Source organism: Balaenoptera acutorostrata, chromosome 15 (genome assembly GCF_949987535.1).
Source record: "Balaenoptera acutorostrata chromosome 15, mBalAcu1.1, whole genome shotgun sequence".
Taxonomy (NCBI): Eukaryota; Metazoa; Chordata; class Mammalia; order Artiodactyla; family Balaenopteridae; genus Balaenoptera; species Balaenoptera acutorostrata.
The window spans coordinates 18,097,005-18,112,650 of NC_080078.1; the positions used below are offsets into that span (position 1 = coordinate 18,097,005).

Here is a 15,646-nt window from a genome sequence, read left to right on the forward strand (position 1 = left end):
GAGGACTCAGGGTTTCAGTACGGGGTGGCAGGCGAGGGGTCAGAGCCCTTACTTCTACCACTGCTAACTTGATGCTGAGTGGTGTGGGCATCACTGGGGGTTTCGGTTTTGAGCAAACTCCCCGTGGTCTCCAAGGACTGGGCCCTTTGAAGCATTGAACAGAGGCGATAGAAAGTTCTGCTCGTACTGCGTTTGGAATCCAAGTGGAAATAGGAAGGAAATTTATTTACTGGTGTTAAAGAAGAATTTATTTGTGACATTTGTTAATGACGGGAAGGCAGACTTTATTCACTGGCACTGCTGCGATGGGAGGGGCAGAAGTGTTGTGATAGGGGAGAGAGATGGGGCACAGCTCTGAATACAGCAAGGACAAGTGGAGATTGATAGCCAAGGAGCAGGGTCTGGGTCAGTGGATGGAAACTTATTAAGAGGAAACATAATGGGTAAGGGGAATTCTGGCTAAACCAAGGTGCCAGGTTTTTTTGCTGATGGCAGGCGAGGGTGATAAGATATCAAGGGTAGAGGATAAGGATTTTGATCAGATATGAAGGGTAGGGGATTTTTGCTAAACTGACCCAGCAGAATTCTTGCTAAAACTAGACAAAGCAGATCAAAGACAGAGCCCAAGGGCAAGGTGTAGTTACAAAGAGGTCTCAGAAGAGTCTGACCAGAGTTAAGTTGAGGAGAGAGTCTTTGTCACTGGTTACCAGAGATGTGTCAGGCATTGTCTGGGCCCCCTAGACTCCTCCAAATCATGTAATTCTCTTCACAAGCCTGTGAGGTGGAGATTATCATGTCTTATTTACAGTCAAGGAAACTGGGGGAATTCCCTGATGGTCCAGGGGTTAGGACTCTGTGCTTTTACTGCTGAGGGTCCAGGTTCAATCCCTGGTTGGGGAACTAAGATCCTGCAAGCTGCGTGGTGTAGCCAAAAAAAAAAGAAAAAAAGTAACTGTACTGTCAGGGAGACTGAAGCTTGCTCAAGGCCAATTCAGCTGATCAGTGGATCTTGGGTACTGTGCTAGCACCAAAGAAAACACTGAATCAACTTACCCAGCCCTCACAGATCTCACGGGTAAGTGAGATTCACAAATATTTATTGAGCATTTACTATGCACCGAGCACTTCCAAGGTACTTTTAAAATATTAAAATTGTAGATAGTACTATCATAATTATCATCCCCAGTTGGGTGATGACAGCGTTGAATTTTACCTGAGCCCTGTGCTCCTGGGAAACAGTGAAGGTTAAAGGAAGACCGCTTACCCTTTTTTGTTCTGGAAGGGTACTTGCTGCAATGAACCACCATTCCTCCTGTGACTTAGGGGGACTCATGGATGCCCACTTTGTTTACCTATGACAAGGCCAGCCACAGACCCTCCAAATCCCTGTTCTTTGCCTCAAAAGTAACTAGCTGAACTGCTTGTCTCCACCAATCATTCTGAGCAAAATTCCTGTGTGGATAAAAAAAGTGTTGCCTGCCATCAAGCCATCAGCTACTGTAGCCACCCCTACCGGTGCACCCTGAGGAGAATTCAGGATGGAGAAAAACAGGATACTGGCCCTTGATAGTTAAGATGCATATCAAAAGAATCATTTTAATGAGCCCAGACTCTTGCATCTTCCCAAACATAGAAAAGCAGTAAAATCATTAACTTGAGATGTCTGATATTTGTGATTAGCAGTAATCTTTTGCTGTTTGACTACGTAGGTTTTGTTTGTTTGCAAAAACTCCTATGTATCTAGGCTACTCCCTTACTTCTTTGGAACAGTTCCTATCTGAGAGTCTATATGCTGGGCTAGAGTCCTCAGTAATGACCCCGAATAAAACATAACTCTCAGTGTTTAGGTTGTGCATTTTTTTTCGGTTGACACTTTTTTTTTTTTGGCTTACAGGATCTTAAGTGCCCCAACCAGGGATTGAACCCGCACCCTCAGCAGCAAAAGCATGGAGTCCTAACCACTGGACCGCCAGGGAATTCCCTGTTGACACTTGTTGACTAAACTTTGGTTAAATTCTCTCCTTCCTCCAGGCCCCTGAACTTTGGCCCACTCTCAGCCTGAGCCTGCAGACAGCCCCTCCTGAGAATAGAGGGGCCTCAGGATAAAGCGCTCCCTGACCTCCTGTCCCATCATGCCTCCCTTTCATCCAACCTCCCAGTTCCTTCTTGCCTCGTTTTCTCCTCTTATAAAAGGAAAATTCTTTTGCCTAACCCTTGAGATGCTTGCAGAACTATGGTCACAGCACTGTCTCTGTTACAATAGCCCCTTTCCCCCTTTGCAATCATCTTTTCAAATCAAAGTCTCCCCTTACTAAGTCTGATTTTGTTTTTTTATTTGACAGTGAATGGGCAGAGACTACAGTGGGGGGGGGGGCGGGCACTTGGCCTCTAAGAGCCCAGACAGGCCCCACTGCAAGGACCAAAGGAGATTCGAAACCAGGACCCCCTGATTCTAGAAGGACACTCGGATTCGCTTCCACAATCAGGAAAGGGGTTCTGGCCTTTAACATTGAGTGTGAAGTGCTGCCAGCCAGGCAGAGAGAAACAGCCCTTTTGCCAGCTCGTTTGTGTTTTCAAAACTGGCTGGTTGAGATGAAATACAGGCACAGATGAAATGTTTTTAGAAAAGAAAAGAACGGCAATCTTTCACCATGGGGTTTCACTTCCTGTAGTCTCTTTGCCAATCCACCCCACCTCCCCTCACTCCCCACCATCAAGCTGACAGACCCATCTGAGTGCTGCAAGAGGCACTGAACAAACAAAAGGAGTCATTTATGTCTGTGTTTGTGATTTTTCTCCATTTGATCAGCAGCCTGTAACTTTAATATATCCAAGTGTGCTGGGAACGTTTGCGGCTTAATTATCACATTTATTTAAAATACACACATATAAACAAAACTCCAAACTGGAAAACAACACTTAGCTTGGCAACGGAAGAGATGTTTAATTTACTCCAATTGTTTAAAGATGATGTGAAAACCTCCCACATACTGGCTTTTCCACTGATTGGTTGAGTGACCTAGGGCTGGTCAATTACCTATTCTGTGCCTTCCTTCCACTTTGGTATGTTATCTTCACTGCCTCAGTTAGTGAGTCTAAGATGATCTTAAAAGTCTGGGCAGGAAAAAACATGGTGTTTTGTTGAGTGGACTCCACTGGGGTGGAGGCAAAAAGTCTCTGACGTCAAGTCAAACAGACGGACACGTATTGCCTCTCGGAGCCCTAGCGTTCTCCTCCAGGAAATGGGTATGAGAACCTACATCCCAAAGTGGTGGTGAGTATTAATAAGACAGCTGTACATCTCAAACTATACCCCCTAGTCTCTTGTTTGTCCCAGAATCCATATGTCCCAACTTCTCATTTGCCTACTGGTCCAGGTCCCATTTCCTGTTCCTTGTTTCTGGCAGGCTTGTGACTACTTTGACCGATGGAATATGGCAGGAGTGACGCTATGGGACTTCTGGGGCTGGGTTTTAGAAAATAATGCAGCTTCTGCTTTGTTCCCTGGAACTCTCAGGAGCCTGGAGCGCCCATGTAAGAGGTCTGACCCCCCTGAAGCCCAGGTACCAGGCACTTGAGTGAATGAGCCTTCAGAAGATTCCACCCCCAACCATACAAGTCTTCCCAGCTGAACCCTGGATGTGATGGAGCAGAGACAAGCTGCCTCTGCCATGCCATTTCCCACCCCATCGAATCTGCAAGCACGATATAATGGTTATTACATGTATGAGCTTTAGAGTAGCTCAGGAGTAAATAAAGGAAAGGGGAGTAACTCAGATACCTTCCATGCAGAGGGGGTGGTCCAGGAAGAGAAAACAGCCTGTCTGCGGGGGGCAGGGCAGGAGAGACCATAGGGGTGATTTAGAGCAAAGATTCCCAAAGTATGGGCGCTCCCACCGGTGATACAAGGGCTGCCTGGGGAGGCATTTTCTCCCACGCCCGGGAACGTTGAAGTGTCATCGTGGCATTCATTTCATCAGGAATAGCCGCCCAGTTTGCACACGTATAAGCAATAACATCTTGGTCACAACCGCCACCTGCTCTACAGCGATTACATGATGACATAGTCTGCAAGAGGCATCCTGACTTCAGACGTTAAATGTGAAAAAGAATATGCATCTTAGAATAGATAAAGAGGGGTAAGAAAATAGTACGGACATCAGGGGTTGGCAGAATACGGGAAAACTGGCAAAGGGCTTTCGCGAATGGGAGCCTCTTGGGAAGAACTCAACGATGCGCGGCTTGGGTGAGCAAGTGGCAGGGGGCCGGGGACATGGTGGGGTGGTGGCCCTTTCTGGCCATCTTTGCATTCGGCTCTGTAGTCAGTACCCGCCCGAACCAGGTCTTGCTGCCTCCAGGCCCAGCCCCCGGCTTTTTACATCTCCAGTACCCCAGTTATCCATCCGATAACCTGAAGAGGCCTGGGATCTTGCTGCTGTGTCTTCCTCTAGCGATTTCAGTGCAGACTGAAAACAGGGGTGGGGTGGGGTGGGGAAGAAGCTTGAGATTCTAGGCCGTCTTCTTTTTGGGGGGAGCGCTGCACCGCGGGGCATGTGGGATCTTAGTTCCCCGACCAGGGGTTGAACCCGCGCCCCCCTGCATTGGAAGCATGGAGTCTTAACCACCGGACCACCAGGGAAGTCTCTGGGCTGTCTTGAGAAGGAAGAGCCTGGGCTCTGCGCCTCACAGAATGTTGTAGTCGCCACCGCCAAGACGTCTCGGTCTGGCTGCCCCTTTGCCCTGCTGTCCCCCAGCTGCAGGAGGCTTCTGGGAGCTGCGCCCAGCCTGGTGTGACGAAGCAGAAGGAAGAGTCCGGATGTCCTGTCCTCGCCCTGTGTCCATCCCTGTGTCCATGGGGAGAGGCCATCATCAGTGAGCAGAGAGGGGGCAAATATGGACAAAGAGCTTAGTTGATTTTCCCCAGGGGGACTGGAAGGGCCATTCATCATCATCATCATCATCATCATCAGGATTGTGATTACCATTGTTTTCAACAGTGGAAATAGTTACCATTTCTAGAGCGTTTACCAGGAGCTGAGTGCTTTGTATACACATGGTCACCTTTTATCTTTACTTGTGGGTCTGGAGACGTTGATACTAAAACTCCATTTTATTTTTTTAATTAGTTAATCAATTTAGCTATTGGCCACGCCACGTGGCTTCAGGGATCTTAGTTCCCCGACCAGGAATCAAACTTGTGCTCCCTGCAGGGGAAGTTCGGACTCCTGACCACTGGACTGCCAGGGAATTCCCTAAAACTCCATTTTAAAGATGAGAAAAGGGAAGCTTGAGGCAGTAACCCTCCCGAGGTCGCACAGTTGCTGGGGCACAGTTGTGCCCCAATCCTCTAGTCCTGGCTGGTTACAGAAACTGCAGGAAGACACTTTAATTGCTCAGAGCCTCGTGTTCTTTAAAGAATCAGACCAAAGCTTGGGTACCCCAGACCTTCAGAAGGCTTACATCTAGTGAAGGAGCTGGAGAAGCTTGGGGTGAAAGTGATCAGTGATGCCCATCAGGGCAATTCCACGAATATTTTCCTGAGTCCTCTGATGAGCCAGGCACTGTTAGACTCTGGCAGGGGTGGTGGGGATGAAGCTACAAAGATGAAAAAGGCATATTTTATGTCCTTGGGAACTTAAACATTAATAGGGAGAATAAAAATAAGGACAAACCCTAGCACATATCATCATCATTGATTTGTATCAGACATATTTTGGTTATAAATTATAGAAATCCAACTCAAATGGTCACATTTATTGAATCACATGACAGATAATCCCAGGGATTGATTTGGCTTCAGGCAAGGCTGGACCTAGGTGCTCAGACGGTGTTGCATCATCTTTTGGCCTCTCTTTTTTCCTCTGAACTGGTTGGTTTTATTTCTAGGCAGACTCTCTTCTTATCGTGGCCCCTGGCAGTTCCAACTTTACATCCTAGTATTAGCAACTCCAGGGGAAATAGAGTGCTTTTTCCTAAGAGTTGTAGCAAAAGTCCTGGAGAAGACTCCCATTGGTCTGGCTTGTATCCCTATGTATATGCCTGAGCCAATCACGGTGTAAAGTCATTGTGATACTGTGATTGGCCATGGCTAGGTATGAGTTCCCCTTTAATTGAGAGTGGAGGTTGAGCAGTTCTGCTCTCAAAAATTGGGGTTCTGTTACTGGAAGAAGGGGAGCAGATGCTGGGCAGGCAAAACCCATGCATAACACAACCTCAGAGGTAGGAATGGCCTTGGTGTGCCTTATCCAATACCCTCACTTTATAGATGGGAAAACTGGGAGAACCTTCAAATCCCATCTCGGCCACTGGGCAGGCTCTGAGAAATCTCTTTACTTCCCTGTGCCTCAGTTTCCTCATCTCTAAATGGCTAGAATAATGACATCATAGGGTTAATTGGAGGGACTTCCCTGGCGGTCCAGTGGTTAAGACTCCGAGCTCCCACTGCAGGCACAGGTTTGATCCCTGGTTGGGGAACTAAGACCCCGCATGCTGCGTGGCATTGCCAATATATATATATGTATGTATATATACGTATATGTATATATATGGGGTTAATTGGAAGGATCAATTCATATGACTGCTGTAACACATTTAGAACAGCGTAACATTGGGTGCTCAATAAATGCTTGTTCTTTCTCCTCTTTGCTCACATCCCCAGGATCCCCCAGAGTCATTCACTCTCTTCTCTGTGTCTCTGAAATACTGCATCCATCCCTTTGCTCAAATCCAGTATTGTCATCATTTGTTCTTACTCTCATGGAGCTCAGTTTCTTCCTCTGGAATGTGAGTTCTTCAAGAGCAGGGACCAGGTCTTGTGAATCGCTATTTCCACTGCCCAGCACCTAGCAAAGGTCAATACATATGCGTAAAAAAATCAGTCAATCAACCAACCAATCACCAAAGTTGGTTTTGCAGACCATTGGTTCCATTTATCTAATGCTGCCTAACAAACCACCACAATTGACTTAGAACAACATTTATTTTGTGCCCAAATCTACAATTTGAGCTGGGCATGGTGGGGACAGCTTGCCTATGTTCCACTTAGTGGCAGCTGGGGCAGCTAGAAGGCCAGGGACTGGAGATATCTGAAAGGCTGCTCACCGACACATCTGGTCCCTGGGCTGGGAGGATTCAGGCAGCTGCTACACAGTCTCTGCAACAGGATGGTGTCAGGACCATGGACTTCTCCATGTCAGTGCAGGACACCTAAGTTGTATGACCCAAGAAAAAGAGTACCAGAAGGAAGCTGTATCACTTAAAAAAAAATCAAAACAGTTTTAGAAGAGCTCTAGATTTACAGAAAAATTGCCAAGATAATATAGACAGTTTCCATGTACCCAACACCCAGTTTCTCCTATTCTCTTAGGTTAGTGTTGTACATGTATCACAATTAATGAACCAATATTGATACATTTATATAATTAAAGCTCATACTTTATTCAGATTTCCTTAGTTTTTACCGAATATCCTTTTTCTGTCCTAGGATTCCATCTAGGATACGACATTACATTTCGTCTCCTTAGTGCCCTGGGGCTGTGACAGTTTCTCATACTTTCCTTGTTTTTGATGACCTTGGCAATTTTGAGTCCCTCAACTGGGATCTCTCGGATGTTTTTGTCATGGTTAGGCTGGGGTTATGGGTTTGGGGGGAGAAAACCACGTTGGTGAAATGCCCTTCTTATCACATTATACCAAGGGTACATACCGTCAGCATGACTGATCACTGTTGATGTTAATTTTTATCATGTGGCTGAAGTGGTGATTATTAGTTTTCTCCACTGTAAAATTACTCTTTCCCCCCTTTTTCATACTGTATTTTTGGGATGGAAGTCACTAAGTATGCACAGCCCACACTTAAGGAGTGGGGAGTTGGGCTCCACCTTCTTGAGGGCAGAGTATCTAACATAAATTATTTGAGATTCTTCTGCATGGGAGATTTGTCTAGTTTCCCATATTTATTTATGTATGCAATCATTTATTTATATCAGTATTGACTCACACTTATTTATTTTGTGCTGGGGTATGTTCTTTTTTTGTTGCTTGAATTGTTCTAGCTTTGGCCATTGGAGCTCTTTCAGGTTGACTCATGTGTCCCTTTCATTCCCCTCCTCTGTGCGTGTGTGAGCGCACGCACTTCCTTACCTTTAGGCACTACAAGATGCTCCAGGCTTATCGTGTTTATTTCCTGCCTTTGTCTAGACTCAGCCGTTTCTCCAAGGAGCCCTGGTTCCTTTTATTGGAGAATAGTACTAGAAACCAAGATCTGGGTGTTAGGTGGGCTTATTGCTACTGGGGTGTATCGCCTTTTTAAACATAGCCTCCGAAGTCATGGATTTCTCTTCTGTCATAATCACAGCCTTGCTCAGAATCAAGGGGAGAGAACACAGATTTCCCACTTGTTGGTTGAAGGTCTGTTATTGTCACATCGTAAGAGCTTATGAGATGGGATATACTAGTGCCATCGTTTTTGGAAAACACCATCTGTCACGACAGTGATTCTGTTACACACCCAAGGATTCTTATTTGATTTAAAACATCTTTCACCCCTGTTTGGTTTCTATTTTGCTTCAAAGAAACTCTTTCCATGGTGTGGTTTTTCTTGACAATGGTTTTAGTTGATAGAGGGATGTACATTAACTAACATTGAGCCACATTGTGAGACAATCACTGCCTTCTCATACTCTCCTAGTCCTTTTGCTGGGGTCAAGGAGAAAGTCTCAGCTTGGTGCTACAAATGTAGCACTTCTAACACTTGCATTTCTAACACTTGCTCATTTCTTTTCTTTTTTAATGTTCTGGCTCAGAGCGTTCTTACAACACAGACTTCTAGGTAGAATTTAAGCGTATTTATTTATTTTACTTTGGCAGTTACTCTTTGCAGCACAGACAGTCACTGCTTACCAGTCTGCATGCGCCACCCTCCTCCCCCGCACCCCCATGTCTTAGTTCCCTGCACTTTGGCAGGGCCTTGTGACTCTCTGTGGCTAATTGGCTGTGTGTGGAAGATTTAAAAGCCTGTGAGCGACCCTTCTGTTCTCTCATCGCCTCTTCGAAGATGGCATTGCTTCCTCTGCCTGACACTCATTGACTGAGTAAAGCGGGCCTCCTGCCAACCCACTCTGGAGATGCAACATGTGTCATGTGAAACTTTGCTCTTGGGATCAATTGTTATTGCTGCATCGCCTAACCTTTCCAGACTAATAAGCCTTAAATAGAGTGAGTGATGCTGGATTTTCATTTACATAATGATGCAAAATTTACCAAAATAAAAAGTGAATTTGTTCAAAGAAAAATAAGTGAATCATTTGCTAGATGATACCCAGATATGGTGAAAATCCTCAGGGCAAGGACTCAAATGAGTAGCATTTGGGGAAATACTGCCATTGTTTTCTAATCTTGCTCTCTGCATGGGACCTCTGACCTTTATTGGGACTGGCCAGAAAAAATAAATCTCTGTTAATTCCCATTTGTTCCCTGTATGTCCTAAGGCTTAAGCAACAATCACTAGAATCTCTTCATTAAAACTGATTAGTCAGAGATTACATGAAAAGATCTGAATTTTCAATTTCGTTTTAGAGCCAAATACCTTGCCTATTGTGTTCCCCAGACACTAATAAGGGTATAAACCTGGTGAGAGGGAAGCTTTTCAAGTCTTTCTGTTCATGGGGTGCTCTTTAAAGGCAGAAAAAAATGCAAACTGACTCAGAATGAGAGACCACCCAAACACTGCTGCCGAGAGGGGAAGGATGGAGCCGTTCCAACTCAGTGCCACCAGCAGCCAGCCATGTGCTGATTAGAGAGTAATTGGGTCTTGGCACAGTGATTTGCATGTTGGAAACTGCTACAATATTCAAGTACTTGACTGTGTCTCTTCCAATTAGATGTAATAAATGCAGATTTGGGTGGCCATATGTTTTATTTTGATGTAATGATTTTAACCTTTATGGAGTGTGTGTGTGCCTCTGTGTGTGTGTGTGTGTGTGTGCGTGTGTGTCTCTAGGGCTGCCTGATTTGAGATAAGCTGGTATTTTAAGATGCAATGTGATTCGCTTATTAGAGACCCCTTCTTGGGATTGTAAGAACAGGTAGTATCAGCCTGTTCAAACTAGAAAGTTTGAATCCTGCTTTTATTTATTCCCTCCCTCCCTCCCTTCCTTCCTTCCTTTCTCCCTTCCTCCCTTTGATTAATCTCTCTAAGCCTCAGTTTCCTCATCTGTAAAATAGGGAAAATAACAATACTTATGAGAATTTTTATGAGGAATAAAAAATATCTTTCCTGCAGATGAGACATATAGTACAGTGTTTGGCACATAAAAAGTGTTCAATAAATGATAGCCATTATTATTTATTTTTTTAAATAAATTTATTTATTTATGTTTGGCTGCATTGGGTCTTCATTGCTGCGTGCAGGCTTTCTCTAGTTGTGGTGAGCGGGGGCTACTCTTTATTGCGGTGCGCGGGCTTCTCATTGCGGTGGCTTCTCTTGTTGCAGAGCACGGGCTCTAGGCACACGGGCTTCAGTAGTTGTGGCACGTGGGCTCAGTAGTTGTGGCTCACGGGCTCTAGAGCACAGGCTCAATAGTTGTGGCACACGGGCTTAGTTGCTCTGCGGCATGTGGGATCTTCCTGGACCAGGGCTCAAACCCGTGTCCCCTGCATTGGCAGGTGGATTCTTAACCACTGCGCCACCAGGGAAACCCCCATTATTATTGTTATTATCAGCTGTGTGTCTCTTAGCAGGTTACTTAACCTTTCTGAACCTCAGTTTCTCCATTCATTACTCCAGATTGCTGTGATGTCTGAAGGAGATAATTAGATATTTTTATTATGTGCTCAGTGAATGAGTGAAGGAAGGAAGGAATTTTGGGCCTCATGTATTAGTCAGAGTAGGATCCCAACAGTAACAAACTACCCCAACATTTTGGCCAGACACAATAAGTTTATTTCTCCCTCTCACTGCATCCCAGTGTAGAGGCACAAGGAGGCTCTGCTCCATGCAGTCATTCGGGGACCCACAGTCCTTCCAGCTGAGGCTCTACCCTCTGCAGGGGCCTCAAACTCCTCCTCCTTCCATCCATGGATGGGAAAGATGGTGGCAGATCTCATGTGGGAGATTTTTATGGGCCAGGCCTGACAACGGTCACTTCTGTTCTGCTTCCAGTGGCCTCTCAGTACGAAGCTGGCCACAAGGAAGGGTGGGAGATGGTCTAGCTATGTGCCCAGGACAGCAAAGAGGATGACACCTCACCCTGGATTAAAGTTCCTAGAGACCACAAAGTGAGGACCGCCAACTGCGTCTGGGACTCACAAAGTAATAACAAATGATCTGACTTGATGTCACAACAGGTTGAACAGGCAGGGGAAGGTTGGAAGGAGGGGAAAGGAGAGAATCACATTCAGAACAACGATGGAGCCCGGCATCTCTTCTATGGCTCCGAGTCCCACATGTTGGAGCTGTAAACTGTGTCCATACCCCCTCATCCCTCCTTCCGTCCTTGGTCATTTCCTCCTTGGGAATCCATTAGCAAGCTCCGTCATTGTTTTTCTGATTTCATTAAAAATGCCACCAAGACACATGCTCTGCAGTCTGCCACTTCAGTCCTAAGTGGGGCAGTTTTGCTAGATGGATCGATTTTTTAAATGACAGCATCTGTTTGCTTGTACACATTTATTTATAATTCTTCCCTTGGCAATTAGAGCGGGGGAACCGGTGAGCGGTAACCAGCTGTGTGAATTAGCGGGAAGGCAGGCAGTGATTTGATCTGTGAAGGAGTACCAAAGCCCTGGACAGAAGCAATAAAAATGGAACAGATGCCTTGAAATACACCATCCCGGGGAGGGACTTGTAAATCACGTACGCTGCTGGCCCCAGAGATGGCAGCTGAGCTGGAAAAGCCCATGAGAGTAGGGGGCTCTGTCTGGCCTTCCCTGGGACTCAAGGGGGTTGATGGGTATATGGGGGAGGGTAGCAGAGTAGCTGAGGGGAGTGGACCTCGGCAAGTTGGACCCTCTGCTGAGTTCCCATTTCACTCAGGGGAAAACCCAAAGTCCTTACCATGGTCCACAGGGCCCTGCTGATGTGGCCCTACTCTCTCTCTCACTCCTACCTGCCTCACTTGGTCTGTTCCAGCCACTCTGGCTCCTTGCTGCTTCTAGAACATTCCAGGTGCTCCCTGTCCTCAGGGCCTCTGAGGCTCCAGCTTCCCCTGCCTGGAGCTCTCCTCCTCCATCTCCAATCTCCAGGGCTCTCTGCTTTCGCATCTGTGCTCCAATGTCCCTTCTCAGAACCTACTAGTTAACACTGCAGCTCTAGCCTTCCTCTCCTCTCTCCCCTGGTTTGACTTTCTCCCCAGCACTCACAGCTTTTCTAATGTGACATGCATTTTAAATAACCGTTTATTTTCTGTCTGCTCCGTAGAAGCTTCACAATGGCAGGGACCTGGCCTGTCTTGTTTCCTGCTGAACTGTGCTTGGCACATAGTAGGTGCTCAGAAAATATTTTCGACTCAATGAAAGGATTTACTTTGGAGGGACACATTGCCCTTTTTACTCTCCTCCTCTGCAATTTCAGGGGGAGGTGTCACAGAAAGCCCAGGTCACCTAGGGTGGCGCCCTGGGGACACCAACCCTGTATTCTCCAACTCTGTAGCTCCCCAGGGCCTAGCCCAGAGCTTGGCACACAGTAGGTGTTCAATAAATTGTTGTTCTATAAATAGTTATTGAGAGATGACTGAATGGCCCAGGTTGATACTCATCAATGCTCAGGGCAAAAACCAAAGCATCATCCAGATTCTTTCTTTTATTTTATTGCTGTTGCTGTTGTTATTTATTATTATTATTATTTTATTGCTTTGCCCAGCACCAGAGAGTCTGACCAGCAGCACCTCTGAAATACACCTTTCCTGCAAGCACCAGTCTCCTGATCCTCCCTGAGTGCCGTGGCCTGGGCCACGATCACCTCCCACCCAGGGAACCCATCCCCGCTGCTACTCTTGCGCCCCCTCCTGTTTGTTCTCCAAACAGCAGCCAGAGTGAGCTCATAAAACTGTCAATCAGATGTCACCCTTTGCAGGCTCGCCACCCTCCAAAAGGGGCTAATACCGAAATCCAAGCTGCGGCCACCGTGGTCCTGCACACGTGTCTGGTTCTTCTGCCCTCCCTCACGGCGAGGCCACGCTTGCCCCCTGGCTTCTTTTTTTTTTTTTTTTTTTTTGGCTGCGTTGGGTCTTGGTTGCTGCGCATGGGCTTTCTCTAGTTTCGGGGAGCGGGGGCTACTCTTCATTGCGGTGCACGGGCTTCTCACTGCGGTGGCTTCTCCGGAGCACAGGCTCTAGACACACGGGCTTCAGTAGTTGCAGCATGCGGGCTCAGTAGTTTGGCTCTCGGGCTCTAGAGCGCAGGCTCAGTAGTTGTGGCGCACGGGCTTAGTTGCTCTGGGGCATGTGGGATCTTCCCGGACCAGGGTTCGAACCCGTGTCCCCTGCATTGGCAGGAGGAGTCTTAACCACTGCACCACCAGGGAAGTCCCCCCTGGCTTCTTTTGAATATCCCTCAGAACCTTTGTACTTGCTGTTCCCTCTTCCTGGAATGCCTTCTCTCTGGTTGGTTCCATGCTGCCGGCTCCTTTATCCTTCAGGTTTCAGCTCAAGTGTCACCTCCTCGGAGAGGCCTTCCGGGACTACCCCATCTCAACCAGTAACCCAACCCTTCCCCCTGCCTCACGGGGAGGAATGGCCTGAATCCCTTCGGGTCCCAGGGACTTCGGTCCTCTCTGCTCCGTCCCCTCCCCCCACCTCCTCCCATCTGCTTTTGTACACGAAGCGGCATCCTATTTTGATCTATTACTTTATCTTTTTTGTTGTTCCACCTGCCTCCAGTTTCCCCTTTCCCTTCTCATCAAAGCAGGCAGCTGTTGCCTCAGGGGAGGGACACAGAAGAAGGGGAGGAAGAAATAGCCCACAGGTCTTTCTTGGCTTTTCTTCTCTTTCAGGAGAATTTACAGCGCTCTCGGAGGAACTAAGAGGCTGCTGGGGATTTGAGGCACCGCGGAACCGTCTTGGAATAACGGTGGGGAGAACAGACCCCCTCCCCAGGCTGCAGAGAGACTTCCCTTGGCTGAGGCAGGGGAGGGGTGAGAGGCGAAGGGCTGGGGCCTGAGCACCTCCCCCGCCAGGTCCCGGAGAGGAGGCGCTGCCTCTAAGGCCGGAGACGCCAGCCTCAGCTCAGCCTCCCCTTGGGTTGAATCCTGCCCACAACTATGCTTGGTTTGGCCCATGGATGCTCTTAATTTTTTTTTTTTTTTAGTTATTTGTCCATAAGTGATTGGCTATTTCAAAATTCTCTTGAAAATTCAGGTTCAGATTTGCAGTTTCTCGTGAAAAAGAGATCCAGTAGCCCCGGGCCTGTGCTCCTGTGAGGCCGCCCCTCCCCACCGGTGGGCCTGACACCAACTTGCTGCTTCCCGAAGCCCCCACCTCTTGCCGCTGCGTCACAGCCAGTCCACTTGGCTTCTTTCAGTGACTAGTCTGGTCCCTGTGGGCATCTGAGTTCTCAGGCTCCGGATGATGGTGCCAGAGACAGCTTGAGTGAAGTTTCTGGGGCACGTTCTGGAAGCAGCAGAGAGTTTCTGCTTCCGAAGGGGTCGTGTGGTCAGGAGGGATGGAAACCCATGTGGAGGGTGACTACCAAAACTGACTATAACATCTTGGCACTGTGGAGCCCAAGAGCCGAGGCCCAGTCCCAGAAGGGAGGGGGAAAATCAAGTAGACTGAAGTTTATCCTCTTATGCTGGCATGGCAAAACGGAGGGCAAGCGTCAGCGATTCAATGGGTTACAGAAGAATTGAAAAAACGAATATATTTCTTGAGCAACCGCGTTCGTGGATGAGATGCAGGGCTGCTGTCACCCTCCTTCAGGCTCCAGATCATCCCCCCTTCTATGACATTGACTTTCAATCAGAATGGACCAATTCTTTTTTTTTTTTTTTTATAATGGATTTTTTTTTTATAAATTTATTTATTTATTTATTTATTTATTTATTTATGGCTGTGTTGGGTCTTTGTTTCTGTGCGAGGGCTTTCTCTAGTTGTGGCAAGCGGGGGCCACTCTTCATCGTGGTGCGCGGGCCTCTCACTGTCGTGGCCTCTCCCGTTGCGGAGCACAGGCTCCAGACACGCAGGCTCAGTAATTGTGGCTCACGGGCCTAGTTGCTCCGCGGCATGTGGGATCTTCCCAGACCAGGGCTTGAACCCATGTCCCCTGCATTGGCAGGCAGATTCTCAACCACTGTGCCACCAGGGAAGCCCCTGGACCAATTCTTAATCTCCTCCTTACTTAAGGAGTGAAGGGGTCCAGGGTCTCTTATTGGGAGAAAGCCTTTAGGGCTGGGCTGGAGTTGACCTTGAGACCCTTTTAGGGAGTTATCATGCCAGCTGGGCAGGCAGGTCTAGAAGAGTAGGAAAGGCCTGATTCATTTCACGCATCTTGGCTGAGGAGCCACATGGAAAAGCCACGCCGGTTCTTCATCAGCCTGCTCCCGGCCCTGGATTTTTCTCTCCCTCATCTGCTCTGCTGAGACTGGCAGGTGCCAAGACTTACAAACAGTCCCAACCCGTACTTCCACGTAGAACAGCAAAGCATCATAATT

General features: G+C 47.4%; 1 non-coding gene across 1 annotated transcript; it reads left to right on the forward strand.

The window, feature by feature from the left end:
- The first annotated feature begins 827 nt into the window (after positions 1-827).
- TRNAK-UUU (transfer RNA lysine (anticodon UUU)) lies at positions 828-900 on the forward strand. Its single transcript has one exon. It is a non-coding gene; the product is annotated as a tRNA-Lys (tRNA).
- Positions 901-15,646: the final 14,746 nt, after the last annotated feature.